This window comes from Eulemur rufifrons, chromosome 2 (assembly GCF_041146395.1).
Source record: "Eulemur rufifrons isolate Redbay chromosome 2, OSU_ERuf_1, whole genome shotgun sequence".
Lineage (NCBI taxonomy): Eukaryota > Metazoa > Chordata > Mammalia > Primates > Lemuridae > Eulemur > Eulemur rufifrons.
The window spans coordinates 123,590,968-123,597,788 of NC_090984.1; the positions used below are offsets into that span (position 1 = coordinate 123,590,968).

At 44.7% G+C, this 6,821-nt stretch overlaps 1 non-coding gene across 1 annotated transcript; it reads left to right on the plus strand.

Moving 5' to 3' along the window:
- Positions 1-5,177: 5,177 nt before the first annotated feature.
- TRNAI-AAU (transfer RNA isoleucine (anticodon AAU)) lies at positions 5,178-5,251 on the plus strand. Its single transcript has one exon. It is a non-coding gene; the product is annotated as a tRNA-Ile (tRNA).
- The last annotated feature ends 1,570 nt before the right edge of the window (positions 5,252-6,821 follow it).

Sequence of the window (6,821 nt, forward strand, 5' to 3'; positions counted from 1 at the left end):
GCCTGGGCAACAAAGTGAGACTCTGTCTCAAAAAAAAAAAAAAAAAAAAAATTCAAGCCAGGAAACAGGCAGATGTTAGAAAAATTAGGGTATAGACATTTCAAACATGTTAACACTGGTAAGGTGGGTAAAATGCAAATCTACCTAAAGATAATAGAAATTAGATTCATTTTAGAAAATAATGATATCTCAGAGCAAACTAAATTTGAGCAGGGATATGAACTAAGGAGGAGCAGGAACATTAGTCATTGAAATTAACATGAAGGATGGTAGTTAACCAAGCACTAAAAATGAGATCATGGTCTAGTGTGGATGCAAAAATAGGTAAAAGTCAGTCCAGGAAGGAATCTGTGCAGGTCTCTGAGAAAAAGGCACTCGTAGCAATATATTTAGATTTTTTTTTAATGTAAGAAAAGATTTCCTTAAAAACAGTAGAAAAAAATAAAATTCAGCTCTTACAGTGGTAGGGAAGAGACTCACACCAGGTGACCCCAGCCAAGTTCCAGTACCATTGTTTTGTCATTTCTGTAAAGTGGGGATGAAAGTACCCACACAAAGGATCATAGTCAAGATAAAATGAGATATCTGTGATGTACTGTATAAATGCTTGTTGATTTTTGCCTAAAGTCTAACCTAGGGCCTGGCACGGAGCAGGTGCTCAATTAATATTTGTTGGCTAATCAAGAAGCATTGCAGGCAGGGCACAGTGACTCATGTCTGTAATCCTAGCACTTTGGGAGGCTGAGGTGGGAGGATTGCTTAAGGGTAGTATTTCATTTTTTTATTTTTTATTTTTTTTTTTTGAGACAGAGTGTCGCTTTGTTGCCCAGGCTAGAGTGAGTGCCGTGGTGTCAGCCTAGCTCACAGCAACCTCAAACTCCTGGGCTCAAGCAATCCTACTGCCTCAGCCTCCCGAGTAGCTGGGACTACAGGCATGCGCCACCATGCCCGGCTAATTTTTTTTTTTTTTTTATATATATTTTAGTTGGCCAGATAATTTCTTTCTATTTTTAGTAGAGACGAGGTCTCGCTCATTGCTCAGGCTGGTCTTGAACTCCTGACCTCGAGCGATCCACCCGCCTCGGCCTCCCAGAGTGCTAGGATTACAGGCGTGAGCCACCGCGCCCGGCCAAGGGTAGTATTTCAGACCAGCCTGGATAACATAGGGAGACTCTGTCTCTACGAAGCATTTTTTAAAAAATTAGCTGGGAATGGTGGGGTGCACCTGTAGTCCCAGCTACTTGGGAGGCTGAGGTGGGAGAATTGCCTGAGCCCAGGAGTTGGAAGCTGCAGTGAGCTATGATTGCACCACGGCATTCTAGCCTGGGCAACAGAGTGAGACCCTATCTCAAAAAAAAAAAAAAAAAGGAAGAAAGAAAAGACAAGACAAGACAGAGGGATGTAATTATGGTATACTATGTGGCTCAGCTCAAAATGATGTTTACATAGTCATAACAATATAAATACTGAATATTGATTTAACTAAAAATTGATAGCATTATTATTTGGGGATGATGGGAGACAGGGAGAGTGTGTCAAGCAAATGTTAGCAAAAGGACTATGTCGTCATTTATGCTGGGTGTGGTGGCTCACACTTGTAATCCTAGCACTCTGGGAGGCCGAGGCAGGAGGATCGCTTGAGGTCAGGAGTTCGAGACCAGCCTGAGCAAGAGCAAGACCCCCCCCATCTCTACTAAAAATAGAAAGAAATTTGCTGGGCAACTAAAAACAGAAAAAATTAGCTGGGCATGGTGTACACCTGTAGTCCCAGCTACTTGGGAGGCTGAGGAAGGAGGATCGCTTGAGCCTGGGGGTCTGAGGGGGAGGTTGCTGTGAGCTAGGCTGATACCACAGCACTCAAGCCTGGGCAACTAAGCAAGACCCTGTCTCAAAAACAACCAAAAAAAGAAAAAAACTGTACCCTCATTTGGCATAGAAGGAAGTCAATAATGTCTAAAATTGAGAAAAATTAAGAAATAGCAGTATAATCATATTAATACATTTATGAGAGTAAAAAAAACAGAAAAACCTGCTTTAAAAGTTCATCGTGGTTGTTTCTGAGGAGTTGGATTTGGTGAGGGATAGAGGAATGCTATTTTTCAGTGTGATATGACTTTTAAACTATGCATTTCTTTTAATTTCCTAAATATAATATTTTAACTTTCAGAAAACTTCATTGGACGTTTGATGAACTTAAGAAAATCAGATATATCAAATGTATAAATATTTAATGAGGTTTATTTTAATTTAACTTATAAATGGGTTAGTTGCTTAGAATTTAATCTGTTATGATCTGTTTTACAAGTTAAAGCTTTAATCAGAGAATAAATAAAAGCGTATGCATTATGTGTTCAATTGTGTCCCCCCAAAAAGATTTGAAGTCCTAACCCCCAGTACCTCAAAATGTGACCTTAATTGGAAATTGGATCTTTACAGAGATAAGTTAAAATGAGGTCATTAGGGTGGGCCTTAGTCCAATATGACTGGTATCCTTATAAAAAGAGGAAATTTAGATACAGACACACATAGAGTACGCCATGTGAAAATGGAGGCAGACACGGGGTGATGCTTCTACAAGCCAAGGAAGGCCAGAGGTGGGAGGATCCCTTGAACCCAGGAGTTCCAGGATTGCTGGCAAATCACCAGAAGCCAGGACGGAGGCCTGGAACAGATTCTGCTCACAATCTCAGAAGGAACCAGCCCTGTTGACACGTTGATCTCAGACTTCCAGCCTCCACAACTGTAAGACAATAAATTTCTGTTGTATCAGTCACCTACTTTAGGATACTTTGTTATGGCAACCTTAGGAAACTGATAGTGTGCCTTTATTGTCACACCAAAGGTTCCAATTTATAAACAGGATGACATATTTCGTAAGTTGAGTTTAAAGAAAATGTACTGTTTAAAATCCAAGGTAGTTGCCTCACATGAAGCCTCTCCACACACATAGTAACTTAATTCTGATAATGTATAAATCAGTGTTTTCCTAACTTGAAGGATGACAATTAGGATTTGCTTGTCTAGGAAGAGCTGTAAGATGGAGTGAAAAGTGGAGGAAGAAGTCTGGAGGAGAAAACGGTTCTGCTAGTCCCAGAGCCCACCTTGGCACCCTTGTGGGTGGCACTGCACTGCCCTGCAGGCCTCACCCACGCCTTCACCTTTACTCCCCCGCGCCCGGCCCACCCCACCTCCCTCAGCCCAGGCTGGAGAGCAGTGGCGCTATCACAGCTCACTGCAACCTGGAACTCCTGGGTTCGAGGGATCCTCCTGCCTCAGCCTCCAGAGTAGCTAGGACTACAGGCACATGGCACCATGTCTGGCTAATTTGTTTTAACTCCTTGTAGAGACAGAATCTCCCTGTGTTGCCCAAGCTGTTCTGAACTTCTGGCTTCAAGTGATTCTCCTCCCTCGGCCTCCCAGAGTGCTAGGATTACAGGCGTGAGCCACCGCGCCCGGCCTGAAGCTTTCTTTGCTAAATCTGGCAGGACTATTAGGGCTGGGCCAGAAGGAGAGAGTTTGAACAGAGAAATGACTTGAACTGACTGTTTTAAAATGTAAGATGATTTTTGAATTAACTCATTCATCCAGTTGACTCCTGTTTATTGAACATGTGTAGGCCAGACAGTGTGCTCTGGGCATTTAGCTGTAAGAAAAATCGACAGGATGCTTGCATCATGGGTAGGCTTTACACCCTTTGGCCTGCACGCATTCATCCTTGTTCTTTGGACACAGTTAAGTGTCCCAGACTTCAGGAAACTCGCCCCACCTCCTAGCACAGTTGATGTGCACTCAGCACAACACCTGAGCTTCCCTGTTCACTTTAACACCTCTCTTCTTTGCTAAACTGTGAGCTTTGTGAGCACAGGAATTAGATCTCTTTTACTCACAGCTGATTCCCAAGGGCCAGGGCACTGCCAGGCTTAATGAGTGTTGGGTCTTGACAGTCAGTTTTTCTAAACCTGGTCCTCTAGCATTCCTCCAGTAGGGTGAGCAGCCTGACAGCCTTTCAATAAAATCTGTTAAGATCAGCTAGATTTGGTGTCTGCTGTTGCAACAGGGAACCCTGATGATGCATCACCTGAAGCAGTTTATTAGAGTCGTGAGAGCAGAGGAGCAGACAGTGTGAAAAAGCTGGTGCTCCCTTCCAGTGCTCCTGGAGCTGCAAAGGCCACAGCAGCACACCATGGTCAGGCCCTCTCATAGACCAATAGGCCCCAGGAACATACAGGCTGGGGCGTGAACATGGTCGAGTTTTGTCTTCCTAGCACTTTTTTCTCCTTTTTTTTTTTGGCCTACAGACCCTGTCACTTTGGGGTGGGTACTGTCTGTTGCCCAGTCAGTGGCTATTTCAACCCTTCTGCCTTGTACCATGTAATTTATTCACGTGTTCAGTTAACGAGAGAGAGCAAAATGAAAACATTTTCCCAGATGTTTAAAAAAAAGAGAAAGGAGAGAAAACTATGACTTATCCACTCAATGAAACATGGAAGAACAATTTAAAATGACATATTCTGTTCACACGATAAAGTGCTTACAAAAAAGAAAAAATAATGAAACGACATTTGCAATTACTTAGGGATATGCTTATGATAGAATATTAAGCACAAAAAGCAACATAAAAAATTATATTCTTCTAAACAAGGCTCTGGGTTCCAACCATACATTTTTAAATACACCTGTACAATGAGAAAAAAATGGTAGGAAGGAAGCCAAGACCCCAGGGGCCGTTGTTTGTTGGGCAGTAGGGAATTCGGTGGTTTTTTTTTTTTCCTTTGTCCGGTTTTCTGTATTTTCTGAGCTTTATTTAACCATACTAAAGGCTCTTAATACACGAAGTGTCCATGCTGCAAGGATTCCGAGATAATAAAAATAGCATTGAGTTGGAATGTTTGAAACCTTTTTACTCCCAGATTCAGCCTCCTTTGTGCAATTTGCATTTTCCCTGTGAAAGCCTTCAATTCGCTGCAGGACACTGCCCTCCTTCTTCTGGAAGCCCCCTGGGCCTCAGTTTCTTCATCCGGCCAATGGGGATGACCATGACGAAGACGACAGTCACAGAATGAGCCGAACGGGAGGCAGGCAGCGTTGCGGACCCAGTGAGAAGGCGCTTCTCTACTCGCGGGCCATTGTGGCCTTAGAAACCTTGTAGGTGGCGTGGTGGCAACCAAGCATCGGGTGGCCGGTTAGCTCAGTTGGTTAGAGCGTGGTGCTAATAACGCCAAGGTCGCGGGTTCGATCCCCGTACGGGCCACGATTACCGCTTTTTAAAAAATAAAAATTCATTTTGCGAGCATTTTTTAAAAATATACGCCTTTCAAGGACTCTAAGTGGCGTGCACACAGCAAGGAGGCGCAGAATCTTGCTACACTCGGCCGGGAAGTTGTCCCAGGCGCCCTCTGGGAACAGCCGCGCGCATGAGGGCGGCCACCAGTCACCACGAGCGTCCGCGATAGGATCCGTTTTAGGAGGTCACTAGTTAGGCCTTCAAGATCTATCGTTTTAAAGGGAACTCCGGCCATCCAAACCGATGCAAATAACACACTCCCACACCCACGACGTTTCTCGAGGCTCGGGCTTGCCTGGAGGTGCTGCCCAATGAAGACAGATGTCACCAAGTAGCGTTCCGAGGCCCCCGCGGAAACCCCAGTGTTCTCAGAGTTCTCAGAGTTGCAAGTCCAGGTCTGGAATCAATTCATTCCGCAAGCGCGCGTGGAGAGCCCAGTGCGCGCGCGCCGTTCCCGGCGGGAGCGAAGCGGCAGACGAGAAACGGGAGACACGAGTCCCCACGCACGCCGAGCCCGGGACCGGCCAGGGAGTGCCTGCCATGGTTAGTGAGGCGCTCTGGTTGTGGAGGCGTCTGGAATTTTCTCTTGCTTTTTTTCTTCTCAAAGAGATCTTAGCCTTCACATTTCTTCCTCTTGGTGCGGCATTTTGCAGCCAGAGGGCAGTGGGTGAATTTCTCACCCGTGGTTCACGTCCTGGAGCGGCCTGGAGGGTTCAGTTTACCAAAAGCCACTTTTCTAGGGTCAATGCCATTTTATATCGGGATCCAGCAGGAGCTCCAGCTGTTATGGAAAAATCTGCAGAGGAAACCTCTACTATATTATTCGTTCTTTCCTCAAGTATGTGTTAATCTCTGACCTACATAAGTAATACTGGCCGCTCAAAGTCCACGGACCACAGGCTTAAGCCCTTGATAAGCGCTCAGGGTGTAGTGAAAGTTCTCAGTGAATGCCCGCCGATGGGACTGTTGTTATAAACAAAGTTAGAAGGAGAACCCGGAACTGCTGACACCTAAAATAGACCCCTGCACACACACTGACTGTCACACGTTGCAATATGTGTGCACCAGGCACCTTGTGAGATGTAGGAACACAGCATGGAAGAGTTGGTGGAGATTGTTGCCCAGCACATACTTACCTGAACCTGAAGAGGTTCAGAATAAGGCCACTGTGGCATGAAAATTATTTTTAGCAGAAGGCCTTTGAGTTCCTAAAATCTTTTGTCTGCTAAAAAGCAGAGCCTCCCAAAAGAACTCAATTGTCCTGAACCCCCTCCTGGGGAGCAACTAGGAAAGATTGGTTCTCAACACTGGAGAGAAGTTGGCGCCACACCTAGATGGACATTGTCACAAAACCATTGCATCTCCCATCTATATATCTCTCCTAAAAGTCTTTTTTTCCCCAAAAGTGTCCTTCTGCCCCTCCCCTTTCCCTATTAATATGGTACATAAATCCCAAATTCTATCCACCTCCTGGAGTCACATTTTTCTGTAAGCTTTCTTAGGTACATTAACAAAAATACATGGTTTAATTTTGTCT